The 24,141-nt window shown below is 33.9% G+C and overlaps 2 pseudogenes; both read left to right on the top strand.

The window, feature by feature from the left end:
• Positions 1-389: 389 nt before the first annotated feature.
• On the top strand, positions 390-508 carry LOC120612279 (uncharacterized; annotated as a pseudogene).
• Positions 509-23,825: 23,317 nt separating this feature from the next.
• Positions 23,826-23,941, top strand: LOC120612289 (uncharacterized; annotated as a pseudogene).
• The last annotated feature ends 200 nt before the right edge of the window (positions 23,942-24,141 follow it).

Below are 24,141 nucleotides of genomic sequence, written 5' to 3'. Positions count from 1 at the left end.
GGCAAGAAACAAAGAAGCTACCTTTGGCAGCCGGAGCTCTCTGCAGGAGAAAGGGGAGGGGAGAAGGTACAGCGGGTTCACTGAACAGCTCTGCTTAAGAGAGCTGGGAACTCCATGAAATGGCAATGCTCAACGATCAGGGCAAAAAGCAGAGAAGGGGAGACAGCAGAGAAGCAACAGCTGATTATTACCAGCTGCAGTTGCAAAACATGAGGCTGAGGCACAGCCCCAATTGCCCAACACAGAGGGCACCTCCCTCCATATCCTCCAAGACTGAATACTACGGAGCCCCAGAGGACTCTGAGCAAATGCTACCAAAACTGTCATTAGCACTGACAGAACTGAGAAATGAGGGTAGGAAGCGTGAATATATTTATGAGGAAAAATTGGTCTATGGCCATACCTCCCTGAATGAGCCCAATCTCATCTGATCTCAGAAGCTAAGCAGAGTTGGGTCTGGTTAGTACTTGGATGGAAGACCACTTAGGAATATCAGGTACTGTAGGTGTTAAAGAAAAATTGAATATTTATAAGAAAAAAATGGCATCACTAAAGGTCTACATAAAATAGGGATCCAAGAGGTTTAGACACCATCTACAGAAAAACAAAACAAAACAAAACAAAACAAACAAACAAACACGCCTTCTTAGCAACAGGCTAAACAGAGACATTTATATAAATATTTTTTCTGGGGGGGGAAAAAAAAAGGAAGAATACATTTGTCTTAATGCCCAGGTGGAGAAATACAAGAACTAGCTTACCATCAGGAGAGGAAACATAAGAATAATGGACATTCTCGAAGGGGAGGAAAAGAAGCAGGGATTAGAAAGCATTTTCAGATAAATAGTGGACAAGAATTTCCCAAATCTAAGGAATGAACTGGAACTTGGAATTCAAGAAATCAACAGTACACCCAATTATTTCAACCCCAAAAGGCCTTCGCCAAGACACATTGTATTAAAATTATCAAAAATCAATGACAAAGACAGAATTCTCTGGTCAGCCAGGGAAAGAAGATGGTAACATATAAAAGAAAACTCATTAGATTATCACCAGACTGCTCAGCACAGACATTACAAGGCAGAAAGGAGCGGAATCAAATATTCAAACTATTAAATGAAAGAAACTACCAGACAAGAATAATGTATTCAGCAAAGCTCTCCTTTAGATATGAAGGAGAAATAAAGACCTTTCCATACATGCAAAAATTGAGATTGAGAGAATTCTCCACTACAAGGTCTGTATTATAGAAAATGCTGAAAGGGGTCAGGTCACCTAAAACAAAAACAAAAACAAAACATAATTAGGAGTAAGATGACAAGCAGGCAGATAGAAGGAGAGGAGTGCAGCACATTAAAACTTAAAGAAGAAAAGATTTGCTATAGCAAGATAGTAATGAACATTCAGCACATGTAGGGTCAAATTGAGACAACAATGACAGAAAAAGGGAGGAATCAAAGATCCAAATTTACAAAGCGGAGCAGAGATAAGTCACCTGCAGAAGAAAATGGACAACTGTAAATATTTAACTATCCTTTGCATATTCGTAATGGTAACCACACACCAAAGATTCAGAACTGAGGTATATAACACAAAACAAGAAGATCCAGAGAGGAAACTCACAAAAGCCAACCAAAATAAAGAAAAACAGAAACACAATAACAAGGAAGCAATGAAAACACCAAGCTACCAGAAAGCAAAAGATAAAACGGCTATAAGAAAACCTCATATTTCAATAATCACCCTAAATGTAAATGGACTGAACTCACCAATAAAAACCACAGAGCTGCAGAATGGATCAAAAAAAACCAAAACCAAAACCAAAACCAAAAACAAAAACAAAAAAACAACCGTATGCTACCTCCGAGAGACACATCTCAGCCCCCAAAACAAATAGACTCCAAGTGAAAGGGTGGAAAATGATATTTCAAGCAAATGGCACTCAGAGAAAAGCAGAGTAGCGGTACTAATATCGGACAAAATAGACATCAAAATAAAAAAGGTAAAGAAAGATACTGAGAGACACTTCATAATGATAAAGGGAATCATGCACCAAGAAGGCATATCATCTAATAATATCTATGATCCCAATCAAAGAGCCCTGAAATATATAAAGCAATTACTAATGAAAGAAAAGGGCGAAACAGACCAAAACACTATTGTAGTAGGGGACCTAAATACCCCACTGTCGGATATGGACAGATAATCCAAACAGAAAATCAATAAGGAAATCACATTCTTAAATGACACATTAGACCAACTGGATATAATTGACATATACAGAACCTTTCACACCAAAACAGCGGCTTAGGCGTTCTTCTCTAGTGCAAATGGAACATTCTCAAGGATTGATCATATGCTGGGACAAAGAGATAACCTCAAAAAATATAAGAGGATTGAAATCATACCAATCATATTCTCTGATCATAATACTTTGAAAGCAGATATAAACTGTAAAAAGAAAGTGTGAAGAACCACAAATACATGGAGATTAAACAACATGCTGCTGAAGAATGACTGGGTCAGAGAAGAAATAAAAAGAGAGATCAAGAGATACATAGAAATGAATGATAATGATAGTACAACATTTCAAAACTTTTGGGACATGGCAAAAGTGGTCATAAGAGAAAAGTTCATATAAATAAACAACCTAATGCTTCATCTAAAAAAAAAATAAAAAAGGAAGAACAAATAAAGCCTAAAGTCAGAAGAAGAAAAGAAATACTCAAAATTACAGCAGAAATAAATGAAATTGAAAACAGAAAAACAATGGAAAAAATAAAAGTAACAAAGAGCTGTTTCTTTGAGGTGGTTAATAAAATTGACAACCCCCTTGCTAGACTTACTAAAGAAAAAAGAGAAAAGGCACAAATAAATAAAATCAAGGATGAAAGAGGGAAAATGATAACAGACACCACAGAAATACAAGAGATCATACAAGAATACTATGAAAAATTACATAACAACAAATTTAATAACATAGGAGAAATGGACCAGTACTTAGTAAAATACAACCTTCCTAGACTGAATCAAGAAGAACTGGAAAATCTAAATAGATTGATCAGCAGTATGGAAATTGAACCAATCATCAAAAACCCACCAAAAAGTAAAAGTCCAGGACCCGATGGCTTCGCCAGTGAATTCTAACAAACATTCAAAGAATATTTAATATCTATCCACCTCAAACATTTTCAAAAAATCGAAGAGGAGACAATATTTCCCAATTCATTTTATGAGGCCAATATTACCCCGATACCAAAACCTGGTAAAGAGAACACAAAAAAGAAAACTATAGACCAATATCTCTCATGAACACAGATGCAAAAATCCTAAATTAAATGCTACCGACCCGAATACAGCCACATATTAAAAAGATTATACATCATGATCAATTGGGCTTCATCCCAGAAGCAAAGAGATGGTTCAACATATGCAAATCGATTAAAAACAAATAAAAAAAACAGAATCATATTATCATATCAATAGATGAAGAAAAAGCCTTCGACAAGATACAGCATTCATTTATGATCATAACACTTAACAAAATTGGTATAGAAGGACAGTACCTTAACATAATACAGGATCTTATATGACAAACCCTCATCCAACATTATATTTAATGGTGAAAAGCTAAAAACCTTCTCTCTAAGATCAGGAACAAGGCAAGGTTGCCCACTATCACCACAGTTATTCAATATAACATTGGAGGTCCTAGCGAGTGCAATCAGGCAAGAGAAAGATATAAAAGGCGTCTAAATAGAAAACAAAGAAGTCAAACTGTCACTATTTGCTGATGACATAATTTTCTATATAGAGAACCCTAAAGACTCCACAAGAACACTACTAGAAACAATAAGGAATACAGTAAAGTTTCTGGATAAAAAAAATCAACATTCAAAAATCCATAGCGTTCTTATACTCTAATAATGAAGTGTCAGAAAAAGAAGTGGAAAAAATAATTCCTTTTGCAATTGCAAAAAAAAGAATAAAATGCCTAGAAATAAATTTAATGAAACAAGTGAAAGACCTACATAATGAAAACTACAAGATCCTATTAAAAGAAACCAAAGAAGATACAAAGAAATGGAAAGATATTCTGTGTTCTTGGATTGGAAGAATCAACATAGTTAAAATGACCTTATTACCTAAATCATACAGATTTAATGTGATCTCCATCAAAGTTCCATAAGGATTTTTTAAAGAAATGGAACAAAAAATCATCAGATTTGTATGGAAGCACAAAAGACTCCAAATTGCCAAACCCATCCTGAGAAAAATGATCGAGGCTAGAGGCATCACTCTGTCCGACTTCAAATTATTCTACAAAGCGAAAATAATTAAAATGGCTCAGTATTGGCAGAAAAGAAGACACACGGACCAGTGGAACAGAATCGAGAGTCCAGAAGTAAACTCATGTTTATATGGGCAAATAATTTTTGACAAAAAAGCTGAAAACATACAGTGAAGAAAGGAAAGCCTCTTCAATAAATGGTTCTGGGAAAACTGAAAGCCACCTGCAAAAGAATGAAACTAGACTGTTGTCTATCACTGCAAACCAAAATTAACTCAAAATAGAATAAGGACCTGAATATAAAACCTGAAGCAATAAAATGCACAGAAGAAAATATAAGAACTAGACTCAAGGACTTTGGACTTAAAGAGGATTTTATGAATTTGACCTCAAAATCAAGGGAAGGAAAAGCTAAAATAAATGAATGAGAGTACATCAAACTAAAAAAGCTTTTACTCAGCAAAAGAAATTGTCAATAAGGTAAAGAGACAAGCATCTGAATGGGAAAATATATTTGCGAGCAACACCTCTGATAAGGGCCTAATATTCAAAATATACAAGGAACTCATACAACTCAAAAAGAACAAAACAATCAAGCAATCTATTCAAAAACATGGGCAGAGGATCTGAACAGACACTTCTCCCTAGAAGACATACAAATGGCCAAGAAATATTTGAAAATATGCTCAACATGGCTAGCTATTGAGGAAATGCAAATCAAAACCACAACGAGATACCATCTCAACAGGACAAATAATAACAAATGTTGGAGAAGATGGGGAGAAAAAGGAACCCTCATACACTGATGGTGGGACTGCAAATTGGTACAGCAACTATGGAAAACAATACAGAGCTTGCTCAGAATACTAAGAATTGATCTACCATATGATTCAGCAGTCCCTCTATTGGATATTTACCCCAAAGACTCGAAAACCCATATCCGAAAAGGTATTTGCACATCGATGTTCATAGCAACATTATTCATAGTGGTCAGGACATGGAAGCAACCAAAGTGTCCTACCATGACTTGTTAAAGAAGTTGTGGTAAATTTATACAATGGCATATTACTCAACTATAAGAAGAGATGAAATACTGCCATTTGCCACAACATGGATGAACTCACGATAATCATGCTAAGCAAAAAAAGACAGAGAGAAAAAGTTGAAAAATCACATGATACCACTTATATGTGGGATATGAATCTAAAAGCAACAAAAGAACAGGGCAAACAAACAAAATCCCGTGGACATGAGCAACAGACTAGTGGTTACCAGAGGGTAGGCAGGAGGGTGGAGGGGTGAGGTAGACGGGTAACGGGGGTCAAATATGTGGTGACAGAAAGAAATTTAACTATGGGAGGTGAACACCCATTGTAAATATGTATGTGCCTTACTTTTAAAGTGTACAGCTGAAACTTATTGGATTTTGTTAAATAATGTTACCATAAAAAATAAATAAATTAAACAAACAAAAAATTGTTCACATTTTCAGATAAATTGAACATTATTAAAAAGTGTAGAATGAATAATTTGTGTTATAGTCACACAATGAATAGCATGCAGTAATAAAAATGAGTGAATTACAGTTTCATATCCAATCACATGGGTCAATTTTACAAATATATGTGTGAATGAAACACACCAGGCAAAAAAAATTAATATATATTGTTAGAGTCAATTTATAAAAAAAATACCAAAATATCAAAATCTGAACTATTACAGTTAGAAATTATGAGTGGTTAAATTCAGAGAAAACTGGAGGAGTAGTGATTGGGAAGGAATAGGATTTAAAGAACATTCTGGGTTATTAATTTTGACTAGGTAAGAGTTACATAGATGCTCTCTTTATGAAAATTCATTTGAGTTTTCATTTCTATTTTGTATACTCTTCTCTAGTTCTTTTAACTTTATCTTAAAAATAAGTAAAAATGAAGCAAATCAACTTTTTGGTTTATATAAAAAAGAATTGAAAGCAAAGTCTCAAAATTGTATTTGAACACCCATATTTCCACAATAGCAAAAGGTGGAAGCAAACCTAAATGTCCATTGATAGATGGAAGAATAAACAAGATGTAGTTTGTACATACAATAGGTATTATTCATCTCTAAAGAGAAAGGAAATTCTACTATATGTTACCAAATAGATGAACCTCGAGGACACTATTCTAAGTAAAAGAGGCCAATCACAAAAAGACAAATACTGTATGATTCCTCTTATATAAGGTACCTAGAGTAAATAAACTAATAGAAAAAAATAGTTATTTCCAGGGGCTAGAGGCAGAAGGATATGGGGAGTTGTTGTTTAATGGGTATTGAATTGCAATTTTGCAAGATGAAAAAGTACTGGAGACTTGTACAATGTGAATATACTTAATACCTCTAAACTGTACACATCAAAATGTTAAGATGACACATTTTATGTTATGTGTATTTTACAATTACAAATTAAAAAAAAAAGATTTAGAAATGAATTTATATAAATAAATTTATTTAAAAAAAGATTTTAGAATGGCATAATGGAAAAACTGGTTAAATCCAAAGTCTGTATTTTAGCTAATAGTAGTGTACCAAAGTTAATTTCTTAGTTTTGATAATTTTATTATGGCTATGTAAGATGTTAACAAGCTGGATGAAAGCATTAAATAGAACTATGTATTGTTTTGTAACTTTTCTATGAGTTCAAAGTATTTCAAAATTAAATAAATAAATAAATAAATAAGCAAATAAATAAGCAAATAAATAAATAAATAAATAAATAAATATATATAATTGATGAATTTCAACCCCAAATTGAGGGAAAAGCCTGAACTTTCAGAGCTCGATAGATTATCTGAGCACTGAAACCTCTTTTCCATTTTGGCATATTTTCTTCTGTTTTCCTCACACAGTGATGAAATATTCCAATATCCCAAGATGCCCAGTTATAGCAGCAAACCTAAGTATTCCATTCCCATGAATGATCAAGAGGTCCCTGGATAGGAAATGGAATTATCAAACAGACCACTTCATTTTCTCTTGAGCCCACATTTCTCTTGGCTGTTTTAATGTTCTTATCCCAAAAGTAACACAATGTTTACTGCTCCATTCCCATAATAGAATCATTAGAGAAACTGTCATACGGAAATGTTCCAAATTCTATAATGTGGTACGCAGAGGTTTCCTTTCCTGCCAATGTTTTCAGCTTTCCTTTACTGCAAAAGAACACTTTGTATTTCAACTTGATATTGGTAGGACTTTTTGATCAAGTTTCCTGTTGAATAGCTAAAAATCTTTTATTGGAAGTAATAATTGAAGACATATATACTCATATATTCAACTAACTAAAATCTTGAATTAATTTTTTGTCAAATAATGGGATAGATTTCCATTTATTAATTTTAAGGAAACATGTAATACCTACTGTAACTATATTGGGTGTTTCTCAGCAAGATAAAGAAAAAAGAGCATGTACATCTTTAATATTTCCATATTATATATACATGCGTATGTATATGCACACACACAAACACATGCTATATAGAGTGTTTAATTTTCTCCTCCTTCTAAAATGAGTAAAGGAATAACTGTGGATATATTATGCTTTTGACAAATAATCATATTCATTATAATAACTTTATTAAATGTAATTTAATAGTTATAGCTTCTTTCTTCAGAAATCTCTTTAGAGTTGACTTTGTAAAATAATGTAATATTTATTCATAACATCAGTTTTGTTTCAGTTTACTTCAGATTCAGGTTAGTTATACCTAAGATGGATAGACTTACAGTTAGCATTTTAACAATTAACTATTTATTAAAATAAGTTAATAGATTAATCCTAAATATATTACTGCAACAAATTATCTTTGCATCAGTCTTAATTTTGGCTTCCTCTAGTTTTGACTAACAGCAATGTCTGCTTTTAAAAAATTCAAATATATTTATTAATTGTGATTAATAAGATCATTTCTTCACATACATTACTGAAGTAAATCATTTTGTATTTCGAGAAATAGAAGGACTAGTTACAGCCTTGAAATGAAGACCTAGTCCTTTTTTAGTACTTAAAAAAATGCCATTTTATCTGAGATGTATAATGGTATATTGTTTGTAACATGCAACAATATATTATATACTACTCTGAAAGAAAGAAAATACATCACCGCCAATTCAACCTTAATATGCCATAGAGTGTAAGATGCCTAACTTTGGAGATATTGCTATACTAGAAAAAAATGTCTCTCCTGTAATCAAGGAAACCTTGTATTTAAAAAATATATATATTCTGAAAGTACTCTCGTGGATATATTACTTTCTCCTTCCTAAAATGACTCTAGTTTTGTTCCAGAAGCTTCAATCATTCAGCTCTGTGACTCAGGGGAAGCTGATTTTGATTGTCCTAAATTAAAAATTATGATCTCATCTCCATTTCCAGTGATTGGCTGAAGGACCCAGGTTCAATCCAGTCAATTAAAGGCATTTTTCTGGGGTCCGTTACTGATTTGGGGCTCCCTTCACTAAACTGTGCCAATTAAACTAAAGGAACGACTAGTTTTTTATTTGAGGAGGGATTTTCCAGAATGTGTGTTAACAAGTGTTCCCATACTTGATAACTTATCATTGAATTATGACCCTGAAAAAATGAAAAGTATATGATTGCTTTTGAATTGTTAAAGAAGTAAACTGTGTAATTTTATTTGTAGTGTCAAGCATAGTTTATTGAAGCAAGTTTCTTTGAAAATCTGTGATCTGCGTATGGCATATATATTAGTCAAAATGATTAATATGAATATTCTATTTTATGGTTATTAAAAATAGCCATTAATATTTGTTGTAATCACTTACTTTCTTGTCTGTTTCCCAGCAAAAATATAGAACAATGTTATCCATCTTTGGAAATCCCTTAAGGATAGTTCAGTGTTTCCATTGCTTCCTTGTCTTTGCGTTTCTGTTTTTTTTTATTTTGGTTGGCTTTTGTGGGTTTTCCCTCTGGGTTCTTCTCCCTGGCTGTCCTGAGAATTCCGTTTTTGTCATTGATTTTTGGTAATTTTAATGCAATGCGTTTTGGAGAAGTCCTTTTTGGGTTGAGATAATTGGATGTTCTGTTGACTTCTTGAATTCCAAGCTCCAGCTTATTCCTTAGATTTGGAAAATTCGCCTCAACAATTTCTCTGAAAATACTTTCTAATCTCTGCTCCTTTTCCTCCCCTTCGAGAATGTGCATTATTCTTATATTTCCTCTCCTAATGGTATCAGCTAGTTCTTGTATTCCTCTTTCATTATTTTTCATTCTTTGGTTTCTGTCTTCTTCCTTTTGATTTATTTCTATCTTTCTGTCTTTAATATCACTGATCCTTTCCTCCATTTTGTTGATTCTATTTTCCAAGCTTTCTATTTCATTCTTCATCTCTGTCAGTGTGTTCTTCATCTTCAGAAGTTTTATATAGTTCTTTTCGAGGGTTTCAATCTCCTTGCTAAAGAACTCATTCTGCTCATCTAGTTGTTTTTTTCAATTCCTGAAATTGTTGATATGATTTGTTTCGGATCTCGTTGAGTTTTTTCAGAAGTACCACCCTGAGTTCTCTGTTATTTAAGTCGCATATTTCTATGTCTGTAAGTTTATTTTCTGGAGATTTTTCTCTTCCTTTCTGAGCTGCCTTGTCACCTTGGTTGTTCATGGTGTTTAATGGACTATTTCTCTGCCTGGTCATTAATGAAAATGTGTTCTGCTTTTTCTCCAGAAAGATTTACTATATAAAGGTCTCTCTTTAGCCTGTTGCAAAGAAAGCGTTCTTCTTTTGGTTTCCAGTAGGTGGTGCCTAAGCCTCTTGGATCCCTGCTTCATATAAAGCCTTATTAATGCCTTTCTTTTTACCTTATAGATATTCAATCAAGCTTGCTACCCTAAGTATCTTTCCCTGTCAGTGTTGGTGACAGTTTTGCTAGATTTTGCTCAGTTACTCCTGTGGCTCCATGGTATTCGATCTTGGATAATGTGTGGGGAGGGCCACTCTGGGTTGTGGGATGGGGGCGGTGGCATAGCCTCACATTTTGTAGCTGTAGCTGGTAATAATCACTTGTTGATTCTCTGCTTTCCCCGCTTCTCCTCTGTCCCCACTTCTTTGCTTTCTGCTCTGATGCCTGGGCACTTCTGCCGACCGCGTGGAGCTCATAGCTCTCTCAGACAAGGTTCTTCAGTAAACTCACCACACCTTCTCCTCTCTCCCTCCTCCAACAGGAAGCCCTGGCTGTGAGAGACAGCTTCTTTGTTTTTCACAGTTTATCTCCCAACTCTCAGGATTCTGACCTGTGGTAGCTCTTATGTGCACTCAGATATTCTGGTGTGCAGGTTGTGTGTTTTTTGTTGAGTTTTAGATGTTCAGCTTATTGTTGTTTCAAGTAGAGAGATCTGGGTACATTTCTCACTCCACCATGTTTCTTACCTCCACTTCTCATGAAATTTTAATTCCACTTAGGAAAACATACATTAAATCTCTATTTATGTAATACATTATTTAATTATAATTATAATAAGATATGGTTTATTCTTAAAACTATCTCAACCATAAAATATCTCTGAATCCCTCAGATGCGCTGTATTACTTGTATGAACTTCTCCAATACTCCATACCACTCAAATAACAAGTAGCATGGTTTGCTTTATACTGCAGCTGTTTGGACATTCACACTTCATCATTTTCTAAAGATCAAGTTCATTGAGAACAGCGATTGATTTTTTTACTTATTTATGACCAGTAGTACCCAATACAATATCTTTTACATAGTGTAGGTCCTCAATATTTATTGATTGCTTAGATATAGACAAGTTAAATCTGCTTGTGTTGTTAGAAGAATAAAGATGATGAGTGAACTACCTTAAAAATAAGACAACTTTTGACTTACTCTCATATCAATTGTTTAATCAGTGATGTACGTGCTATCTGAATTATCTGAGCTTAATAAAAGCAGAATATGCTCTATATTAATGGATTGCTACTGATAGCCTTGTTTTCACCATGAGAATCACTGCCAAAGTACACAGAATCTCTGAAAAAGAAATATTTCTTTTTAAAATAAAAGATTTCCATGGTCACTTGAACCTATTGTGTTATTTTGTTTGACAAATTAAAGAAATGGGAAGTTAGGAGGCATCCACTCCTTATTTAAGTAGAGAGATATAAGATATATGTCTTAGTGTAATGGCACACATTCTAAAGGTTTAAAATTAAAAAACGAGAACTACATTATAGTAACACATAGCTAGAGATGGCTTGGTATGCCAGTGAAGTGGCATCAAAGAAGATTTTGCTCTTTTAAAACATAAAATAAGTGTTTTAAAATTCAATGTTAAAAATGTTGAAGTAGAGAATCAAATCAGTAATTTAAAAGATAAGGTCGCCGAAAACACCCAATTGGAACAACAACGAAAAAAAAGAATCCAAAAAAATGAGAATAGTTCAAGGGGCCCCTGGAACAACATCAAGCATACCAACATTCACATCACAGGGGTGCCAGAAGGAGAAGAGAGAGAACAAGTAATTTAAAACCTATTTCAGGAAATAATGACTGAAAACTTCCATTACCTGGTGAAGAAAATAGTTATACAAGCCTAGGAAGTGCAGAGAGTCCCAAACAAGATGAATCCAATGAGGTCCACGCCAATTTGCATCATAATTAAAATGCCAAATGTTAAAGACAAAGGGAGAATCTTAAAAACAGCAAGAAAAAAGCAGTTAGTTACCTACAAGGGAGCTCGCCTGAGACTGTCAGCTGATTTCTCAACAGAAATTTAGCAGACCAACAGATATTGGCACAAAATAGTCAAAGTGATAAAAAGCAAGGACTTAACAACCAAGAAAATTCTACCCAGCAAAGCTACCATTTAGAATCAAAGAACAGATAAAGAGCTTCTGAGAAAAAAAAGCTAAAGGAATTCTTCATCACTAAGCCAGTATTACAGGAAATGTTTGAGGGACTTTAAGAAGATGAAGAAAAAAGAAAAAAAGATAAAAACTATGAATAATATGATGGCAATAACTACATAACTAGGAAAATTACTTTAAATATAAATAGATTAAATTCTTCAATAAAAAGATAAGGTGGCCAAATGAATAAGAAAACGAGAGCCTTATATACGCTGCCTACAAGAGTCTCACTTGAGATTGAAAGACACACAAAAAGTAGAAGTAAAGAATGGAAAAGATGTTTTTTGAAAATGGAAATTTAAAAAAATCTGTGGTAGCAATACTTATATTAGACAAAATAAACTTTAAATCAAAGACCATAACAACAGACAAAGAAGGACTCAGTTATCCAACTTTTGAGTATTTATCCAAAGAATACCAAAACACTACTTTGAAGGGACATATAAATTCATATTTTCATTACTGTAAATATTTTATTTACAGTAGCCAAGATATGGAGGCCACCTGGGTGACCATCAATAGATGAATGGATAAAGAAGAGGTGGTACATATATACAATGGAATATTACTCAGTCATAAAAAGGATGAAATTGTGCTATCTCCAATAACATGGATGGACCTAGAGTGTATTGTGCTGAGTAAAATAAGTCAGACAGAGAAAGAAAAAACATCATGTGGAATCTAGAGAACAGGATAAACAAACAGGAGAAATGAGCTCATAGATACAGAGAGCATTTTTATGGTTGCCAAATTGGGCGGTAGGGGAACAGATAAAGGAGGGAGGAGATTAAGAAGTCCAAACTGGTAGTTACAAAACAGTCATGCGTATATAGAGTATAGCATGGGAATATAGTCAGTAGTATTGTAATAACTATGTATAGTGTCAGATGGGTACTGGATTTATCTGGGTGATCACTTTATAAGTTATATAAATGTTTAATCACTGTGTTGTACATCTGAAACTAATATAATATTGTATGTCAACTATAATTGAAAAAAAGATAAAATATATAAAAAATGAGGAAAATGATACAGCTACAGAATATTTTAGAAGGTTCTTAGGTAAGATAGTAAATTGCTGTTATCCAGCAATCCCACTTCTGGATATGCAAAAAAAAAAAAAATGAAATTTGGATCTGGAGGAGATATTTTCATTCCCATGTTCACTGCAGCAGTATTCACAATAGCCAAGAGGTGGAAACCACTTAAATATCCATCGATGGATGAATAAAGAAAGCATGGTGCACGCATACAATGGAATATTATTCTGCCTTAGGAGGAAAGAAATCCTACCATATCCCACGTCATGAATGGACCTTGAGGACATTACACTCAGTGTAATTAGCCAGTCTCAGAAGAACAAATACTGCATGATTCCACTTATATGATATGTCTAAAGTATTCAAACTCATCAAAGCAGAAAGCAAAGTAGTGGTTGTCAGCAACTGGAGGGAGAAGGAAATGGGGAGTTTCTTTCAATAGCTATAAAGTTTCAGTCATGCATGAAGAAAAATTCTAGAGATATGCTGTACAACATTGTGCTTACAGTTAATACTGTACTGTACACTTAAAACTTTGAGGGTAGATCTCACATCATGTGTCTTTTTAACAATGCCACCAACGATAATAAAAAATAAATGAGATTCGCGTGGATCAGTTACTGAGATAGAGTATTATTTCTTTTTCATGACTCTTCAAAAGGAAATTAATATTTGTCATGTAAATGTTCTTGGAACACCAACAAGAAAAGTTGAAAAAGAGCACATTTCCTTGGAAAACAAAAAGCTGATTCCCCCTCTCCCTCTCTTCTCTCTCTGACTACCAGAATTTTTAATTTCTACAACTGCAGAGAAAACAGCAAACATCAGACTTGTGTCTTTTGTAGAGAAACAGAAATCTTTGTAATGCATACTGTTTTAAATATGGTATGTAAAATTTTCACAAATATTTTTTTCAATTTTGAAAATCAAACTCACTTGATTATAGCAATGTCACACATTACCATTGAGTATTGCACACAGGACAGGCTTGATATTTTAAAACAAAATTGTTAAGAATCATTTAGTAGTGAAAAAAGCATATAAGTAATTTCTGAGTGACTAGAATGTGTATTTTAAGCTAAATTCACTATAAACAGTGACACACGTTTTCCAGAACTTTCTAAAATAAATGGATAGTTAGGCTAAGAACAACCATGAAAACTTCTACTTTCATAAATCTTTTCATTGTAAATGATAGCCTTAAAATTACGTGCTTATAGACCAGTTGCCTTTTTAGCCTTAATTATAGCATTCATGGTGTCACTTTATTTTCTGACATGACACACGTTTAAATGTGTTATTATGTTAATTCCCTTTAAAACCAGCCTCTTGAGTTATTTAAGAAACAACAGTGGTAACAAATGTCTTGAAACTAAGGATTGACAACAGGATTTAAGGTAAATGAGAGTAGCAAGCCAATATTCGCATCATTAGGTATTGATCTCCACTTATGCAACTTTTAAACTATGAGTGTATGCTATGTTCATTGTATTGTCCAGATAAAATATCTGTAATAACCATGTGTGCATGTTTTCTGTCACTAGTAGAAATATTCTCATCTTGGATATTTGTTCATTCATTCAGTAACACTTTGTTATAGGCCTAATGTGTACCAGGCACAGTAACAGAGATGAAATGTAAAGTCAGAATCCTCAAAGCACTCAGTGTAGAGGCATCATAGTTCATGTATAAGCAACTTGTTCCAAGTGAAAATTGATAATGAAATCTATAACAGGCTTGTGACACTAACATCTAAAAAGAACTGGCAGCCATTCATTCATCAAAGATTTATGATGTTTAAAATACTACAAAGGATGAACAAATATATGAGAATTAGTCTCTGCCATCAGAGAGTGCATAATGTAGAGGAGGTCAGGGAGGAGACCCTTGCATAAAAAAAAACTAAGTATAATACAAGATGGAATAAATTAAGTTGAAATGTTTTATAATGGTGGTATGAAGAGCTGATGTAGAGTGCAGAGGAAAGAATGATTAATACAAAGTGATTGGGAAAAGCTTTGTGGATGGGGTAAAATTTCAATTGAGCCATGAAGGATGCCATTTCGATAAAAAGGAGGGAGAAATGGACATCCCATACTGGAGTCATGACAGAAAGGATAAGGCCTGAAAAGACATGACTTAACAATGCCTAGAGCATAGGATGTGCTAGTATGCAGTCACTGATGAAGCTAGGAGGCTCACTTAAGGCCAGATGGTGACAGACACTAAATATTATTGATAGAATTTTTAAATTTCATTCTGTAGACAATCTAATGATGGGTGGATGAGATAGAAAGATCAGTGCAAGTTTTTTGAGTATTTTCTAAAAACACTATTTCTAAGTTCCTTTTGGTCACTTTGAAGTGACCAAAGTGACCAAGTTCTTTTGGGTCACTTTGAAGTGCTTTATGCACTAAGGTTTTTGAATGTTCTACAACAGCAATTTTATACAACAAATGTGACCTCTTCTTTGTACCTACATCAACATTACATACCTCTATTTTAATATTCATTTTATTTTGCTTTATATTATACTTAGTTTTTAAAAATCTATTTATTTTAATTAGTTTCAAGTATTCAGTACATTGGTTAGACATCTATATAGTTCATAAAACGATCCTCCCAATTGCTTCCTCCCTCCCCCGACCCTCGACCTAGCCAATGTATTAATGCTAACTACATTTCCTATGCCACTTTCCCCATCCATTAACTACTAATTTGTACTTTTAACCTTTTCACTCATTCTCCTTCCCAGCCCCCAAACCTCCCTCCCCTCTGTCCATCACCAATTTGTCCACTATATTTGTGAGTCTGTTTTTGATTAGTCTGTTCTTTTTATTCCTTAGATTCCGTGAAACTATTTAGGATTTATCTTTCTCTTCTGACTTAAATACCTTCTAGTTCCATCAAACCAATATCTTTTTCTATCTTCTTCCTTTTAGTCTCTGTGTGTCTTTTAATTTGAAGTCAGTCTTTTGTATTTTTTCTTCTTAAAAAAGGCCCTCCAAAATTTCCTGTAATACTGGCTTGGTGGTGATAAATTCCTTTAGCTTATTTTTGTCTGGGAAGCTCTTTATCTGTACTTCAACTCTAAATGCCAGCTTTGTTGGATAAAGTATCCTTGGTTGTAGATCCTTGGGTCTTCATCCTGTTGAATATTTTTTGCCAAGCCCTTCTGTCCTGCATAGTTTCTTTTGAGAAATAAGCTGTCAGTCTTATGGGTACTCCCTTTGTAGGTAACTAGCTGCTTTCCTCTTGCTGCTTTTAATATTCTTTCTTTGTATTTAATTTTTTAATTATGATGTGTCTTGGTGTGGGCCTTTTAGGATTCCTGATTTTTGAAATTCCCTGAGCTTCCTGGGGTTTTATGTCCCTTTCCTTCACCAAGTTAGGGAAGTTTTCCATCATTATTTCTTCAAAATAATGTTCAACATCTTGATTTTCTTCAGTTATGCTGATCAGACAGATATTTGGACCCTTAATAGTGTCCCATATGCTCCTTAAATTATTTTTATAGTCTTGGCATCTTATCTCTTGCCGTTCTGCTTGCATGTCCTTGGCTTTCCCATCCCCTAGATAGGGCATTTGATCCTTCTCTTAATTCACTTTGTTTATTCCATTTAATATACTTCTCATCTTAGACAATGTATTCTTCATTTCAGACTGGTTCCCTTTTATAATTTCCATTTCCATTTTTATGATTTTTATCTCTATTTAAGTTCTCTACACCTCCATAAAAGTTCATTGAGCATCTTTATAACCAGTGTTTTGAACTCAGCATCTATTAGATTACTTGACTCCATTATATCTGTATCTCAGTTCTGTTCTCTCATATGGTTTCTGCTTCTTTGTCTTCCCAATTTGGCTGCCTTTCTTTGTCTGTTTCTATCTACTAAGCAAAGCTAAGTCTCCTGGTCTTATTAGTGTGGATTTATGAAGTAGGTGTCTAGTGGCACAATCCTGAGAGAGGTTCAGCTGCAGGCCAAATTTAGCCCAAGCCTCTACCCTTCCAGGGCCACTTGTTAAGATTCATCAAGTAATCCACAGATACTGTGCTTATAGTTGCCTCAAAAGGCCACACCAGAAACCAAGGCCAGCTGCCACCAGTGTGAGTCTAGGCACTGCTCAGCAAGGAGCACCTGAATGTGGCTTGGGTAGGCAGTGAGTTGGGGTGGGGGTGGTTTAGGGAATACTCTGGGCAGAGCGACTTCTGTTGAGCAGTTTGATGACATCATGGCTATAATAGCGCTGTGTCTTGTCTGGCCCACTGGTATGGGAGAGGGTTCAACAGGGAACAATGGATACTGCCGGCACTTCTGTACAAAACAAGTCTCACCTTGGCCCTCATTCTAACAATATCTACCTGTAAGTCCCTGGTGCCACCTGCGCACAGCCAAATAGGCATTGGTGTTCAGAGCGAGCAGGCCCGTCACCACGAAAATCCGCTCTCGGATGCATCCCCTTTAAGAGGCTTCTGCCACTGCTGCAGCCTCCGTCCCACTCAACCGCTCGGGACTGGGCAGAGGTGCGTCTTTGCCCGTTTCACCTTCTGCCACTGCAGGGTGCTTTCTTGAATTTCTCCTTAGTTGTACAGCTTGATCATCAAGATCTCTGGTGATTTTTCCTTGTTGCTGCTCCTTGTTTCTGTCACAACTTTGATTTAGTCACCAGAGGGATGAACAGAGCCTCTATCATCTACACCATTTTCCTCCTATACTTAGTTTTATTTAAAAAAATATATATATTTATATTAGTTTCAGGTATACAGTATATTGGTTAGACATTTATATAGTTCATAAAACGATCCCCCCAATTGCTCCCTCCCTCCCCTGACCCTCCACCTAGCCATCATATTAATGCAAACCGCATTCCCTATGCCATGCTCAACTATCAACTACTAATTTGTACTTCTTTAACCTTTCACTCCATTCTCCCATCCCCTCGAAACCCCTCCTCTCTGTCCATCACCAAGTTGTGCACTATATTTGGCCGTTTGTATACTTAGTTTTTTTTAATGCATGTATCTCCTCTATGCTAGATTATGCGAGATCATGTCTATATATTCATTTACCATTTATCGATAACGTGAACTTAATAACAGTACTCACCTCTCTGAGTTATTTTAAAGATTAAACAAAAGAAAACACATGAGAGTTTAAAGATATAGTGGTCAAAATTTTGAACTTGGGAACCCAGCTGCTTGAGTTTGAAATCCAGTTCTGTCACTTACCAGCTGTGAAATCTTGAACAAGTTACTTAATCTTTAAAACAAAAACAAAAACAAAAACAAAACAGCTTTATTGAAATATAATTCATACCAAAAATTCACCTGGTTAAAGTTTACAATTCAATTCACAGATATGTGCAACCATATCATAGTAAATTTTTGAACATTTTCATTGCCACAAAAAGATATTCCTATACTCTTTAGCTATCATCCTAGCATCCTCCACCCTTCCTCCCCCAGCCCTAAGCAACCATTAATCTATTTTTTGTCTCTGTGGATTTCCTTGTTCTGGATATTTCATATGAATTGACTCATATGACATATGGTCTTTTGTGGCTGGCTTCTTTCATTTAGCATAATGTTTTAAAGACTCATCCATCTTTTAGCATGAATCAGAACTTCCTTCCTTTTTACAGCAGAATAATATTTCATTGTATGGATATATCAGATTTTGTTTATCTATTTGCTAGTTGATGAGCATTTTGGTGGTTTCCATCTTTTGGCTATTATGAATGATATTGCTATAAACACTTGTGTACAAGTTTTAGTAAGGGCATATTCTTTCTTATCTTTTGAGTATATACTTAGGAATGGAATTACTGTGTCATATAGTACTCTACATTTAATTATTTGAGGAACTATCAGACTGTTTTCCAAAGTGACTGTAACATTTAAGGTGGTAAACCAAAATTGTATGAGGGTTTTAATTTTTCTACATCTTTGTTAACACTTGTTTTTACCTGACTTTTTGATACTAGCCATCCTAGTGGGTATGAAGTAGTATTTCACTGTGGTATTGATTTGCATTTCTATTATGGATAATAACGTCATTTGTATATCTTCTTGAGAGAAATGCTTATTTAAGACCTTTCTCCCATTTTTAATTGGGCTATTTATCTTTTATTATTGAATCGTAATTGTTCTTTATATACAAAAGATACAAGTCATTTATGAAATATGATTTGCAAATACTTTCTCCTATATGGTGAGTTATCTTTTTACTTTCTTGAAGGTGTACTTTGAAGGAAAAAAGTTTTTAATTTTGATGAAGTCAAGTTTAACTGTTTGTTGTTGTTGTTGTTACTCATGCTTTTAGTGTACATTACTTAACTTTGATGTGTTTCAATATCTTCATCTGTAAAATTATAATGATTATGCTTTCTCATAGAGTTGTTAGAATTAAATGAACATAGCACTTAGAATAATACTTGACATATAGTAAGCACTCATTAAATATTATCTGTCACTATTAACATTATTGTTAGTATTATTACATAAAACAATTAAAACAGTGCCTGGTATATTGTAGAAATTCAATAACGTTAGCTCTTATTATATAACAATAATTTCTTATATCTGATAGATAACAAAATATACATTGAATATAAAATAAATATAAATATTTCAGAAAGAAAGGCTTTTAGGGATATGAGATCTTAAGATATTAAAGGCCTGTTTTATTTAAAAATAAAGATTAAATGGGCATAATTCTAAAATTTTATCTGAAGTTGTTTATATTTAAAAAATCTAACTGTAACAATGATGAATAGTTTTAAATTTTACTTTAATATGGTGATTTTTATTCTGTCTTTACTTCTGTCTTGGGTGATCATCAGAGATAATTTGGATTTTATGATAATGGAGGAAATTGACAACCTGCTTGTGAAATATTATGGCAATAATAGCTTTATAGTAAAGATAAATTCTTTATCTTCTCCAAAGTAATATGATGTGTCAATAAATGTAAAGTAAAAATGACATACGTATTCGTTTAGCCAACAACTTTTAAGAAAGCTTGCCATGCATCATAATAAAGCATTTTTAATACTTTCCATTATAGATAAAATAAGTTTTGGAAAAGTGTATCAAGTTTCTTTTTTTTTTCAGTTTTATTTCTCAGCCTGTGTGCTATATAGATAGACATTCATTTAAATGAAAATATAATTGTGTCAATATGAAAAAAAGTCACAACCAGAAGGAATGTACATGGTAATTATATACACAGGAGAGAAAGATGAAAATGAAAGAGCTGTAGCTAAAGAAATTGAGACTCTCATTAAAAAGAGAGCAATCAATTCATTGATTGATTTTGTTCATTTTATTTTTCTTTGTCCACTTCAATTCTTACTTGCCCATCACAGTTCTTGTTTATTAGAGCATTAATTACTATCAGTGACAGACAGTGTTTCTGCATATTACAGATATGTGAAAATTGCACACTTGCTTTCTCAATCTGGGCTCTTCTCATAATCTAAGCCATAGGCATGATTTTGAGGAGACTTTTTGAGCTGAGTGATTATTTTTCTCTCTTTAATACCAGGTAAAGCTGAATCTGTGAAGAGAGGGATCTATTTCTTATAGGTTTTGGTATTGCTGACTAGTCAGGGAAATGGCTAAGGCTGTCCTTACTTATGTGGAAATCTAATATGAAAGCATCTGATTAAGATTCTTTTGAGAAAAGGACGTTCTGCTCTTTGCTACCACACTAGGGAACTTTGAAGAGGTTATTCATTCTCTGACTCTGTTTTTCAAGCCAGAGGATCATAGAGGAAACAATTTTTTTTTCACCTCAGTTGATAGCAAATTTGTGGGCTTTCTATTTGCTTTAGGTTTTTTGTTTGTTTGTTTGTTTTGTTTTGTTTTGTTTTAAGATAAATGGCTTTACTGAGATTTTAGTGTCCCACCTTACTATAGTGGAATTAATGTTACCATTTAGCTATTTTGTCACTTGTTTTATTTTCTTTTTTAATTTATTCATTAATTTATAATTGTTTCCAACTCCTTAACTTTTATACTTTTTTATGGGGAAGAGAAAGTGCCAGCACAAGGAGCTCCAAAAAAGGTCTCTTCCCTTTTGGGGGTTTTTATAGAGGTACTTTTATTATGTTAAGTACATATCTGTACCCACTTTGAAGTGGACCTCAAGAAAGTTCCTAGCTCTATGTCTAAAGTTACATCCTTTGACAACATCATGAAGTTGCAGACTAAAAGATCCCCACAAATTAAACCCCAAAATAACTCCGAAGAACTGCTAGCAGATTATTCTTTAAATTTTTTTTCATAAAAAATTATTGAGATATTGTATTCACTCATCAAAGATACAGAGACAAGTCATCTCTGCCATCAAGGAGCTTTTGCTCTAACTAGGGAGATATACCTATAAATAAATATAAAAATGATTTAAGTGCTATGATAGAAATATGTGTAGGTATAGGGGGGCATAGAGAGAGGAGTGGAGAGTATCATCTAGGTGGCAGGAAAGGATTTTCAAGTAACGTGTTTTCCTCTTCTTTATAAAATACCATCATGTTATTATTTGTTTGACAAATTTCCAGTACTGCTCTTAGGAATATTTCCCTGACCCTTCCATCTCCCTTCTCTATGTTCCCTTCTGCCCCGTATATACCTCCATTAAAGAAATTATCATATTGTATTGTAAGTTTATGTTTATCTCCTCCATCAACCTAAACTATAAGTCCATTGAGGGTAAAAATGATGTTTTCAAACCATGTATCACTAAATTCTCACCACTTATAATGAGCAGTCAATAAATTTGTATTCAATAGGTCAAACATTTAAGTACCAACATTTACTTTTGCTGTTTGTCGGGTTAAATATAGCTACAAATTATTTGCCATTCCTCTCTTTAAATCTGGGCTGGTTATGATTGTTTTGATTAATATAATATGATGGCCTAACCATTAAGAGAGCTCTCACAGTGGTCCCTCAGAACCCTGAATTCTCATGTGAGAAGTCCAATTATATGGCTGGAAAGACCAGTGGGAGAGCCGTTGAAACCATAGAAAGAGAAAAGGGCCCAGCTATGCCCAGATTTCTAGCCAGTCCTGCAAGGTACCAGGCATGTGTGTGAAACCTTCTTGTACCCTCCGGATCAGTTCATCTGTTAACTGACTATTACAAAGTGATCCTAGTCAACAACACATGAAGCAGAAGAATTGTCAAGCTAAGCCTATGTGTATTCCTGACTCCCTATGTGTATTCCTGACTCCCCAAATCATAATGTAAAGTAAAAATAGTTGTTATTTTAAATCACCAAGATTTCGGATAGTTTGTTAATTAGAAATGATAATTAAAAGACTAAGTATCTGCAACCATATTTTTTTCAACATTTTATATGAAAAATTTCAAACATATAGAAAAGTAGGAGAAATTATACAGTGAAAACCCATATACCACCATCTAAATTATACAATAAATATGCTGCCATATTTGCTTTATCACATATTTATCTATCTTACCATCCTTTTAGCAATGCATGAAAATGTAAGATATTCGAAATAAATAGACATCAGTATACTTCATCCCTAAATATTTCATAATGGATACCAATTAACTAGACTGCAATATACCGTTACATATTTTTTTATTTAGAGAGAAAATTAATGCACAATAAAATACACAGATCTTGAGTGAACATTTGATGAATTATAACCAATGGGTACACTTGTGTAACCTTAACCTCCATAAAGAAATAGTATATTAACATTGCTTCAGAAAATTCCTTCATGTCCTTTCTAAGTCAATTTCTACATCTAGTACCCTCAGAACATTTTTGCCTGATTTTTTTATACCATGAATTTAATCTGTTCTAGAACTTCACATAAAAGTTACCGTAGAGTATCTACTCTTTTGTTTATGGTTTATTTCATTCAGATTAATATTTTTGAGATTCACCATGTTTTATCTATCAGAGATGTATTCCATTTTATTATTGAGTAGAATTTTACTGTATGAATGTATCTCAGATTGTCTACCATTTTACTGGTCATTAACAATGGAATCGATTCCAGAGTTTAGTTATGAAAAAAAAAATACTCCCCATCAAAATCCCATCAGCATTTTTTAAAGAAATAGAACAAAAATTCACCAGATTCATGTGGAAGCACAAAAGACCCCAAATCACCAAAGCCATCGTGAGAAAAAAAGAATAAGGCTGGAGGCATCACTCTGCCTGACTTTAAATTATACTACAAAGCGACAATAATTAAAACAGCATGTTATTGGCAGAAAAACAGACACACAGACCAGTGGAACAAAATTGAGAGTCCAGAAGGAAACTCATGTTTATATTAGAAAATAATTTTCTATAAAAGAATCAAAAAGATGCAGTGGAGAAAAAAAAAGCCTCTTCAATAAATGGTGCTGGGACAACTGGAAAGCTACCTGCAAAAGAACAAAGCTAGACTGTAGTTTATTACCACACACCAAAATTAACTCAAAATGGATTAAGGACCTGAATATAAGACCTGAAGCAGGACATGGTTCCATAGTGTAGCAGTTAACATGTCTGCTTTACATGCAGAAAGTCCTGGGTTTGTGCTCCAGTGGAGCCATGGTCCATAGTCTACTGCCATTCCACCCTGAACAAGACCGATGTCTGATCTTGGAAGCTAAGCAGGGTTGGGCCTAGTTAGTACTTGGATGGGAGACCACCTAGGAAGACCAGGTGCTGTAGGTGTAAATAATAAATAAATAAATAAATAAATAAATAAATAAATAAGACCTGAAGCAATAAATTACATAGAAGAAATCATAGGAACCAGACTCAAGGACCTTAGTCTCAAAGAGGATTTTATGAATTTGACCTCAAAAGCAAGGTAAGTAAAAGCTAAAATAAATGAATGGGACTACATCAAACTAAAAAGCTTCTGCTCAGCA

This window comes from Pteropus medius, unplaced genomic scaffold (genome assembly GCF_902729225.1).
Source record: "Pteropus medius unplaced genomic scaffold, Ma_sr-lr_union100, whole genome shotgun sequence".
Taxonomy (NCBI): domain Eukaryota; kingdom Metazoa; phylum Chordata; class Mammalia; order Chiroptera; family Pteropodidae; genus Pteropus; species Pteropus medius.
This window is presented reverse-complemented; position numbering and strand designations above follow the sequence as displayed.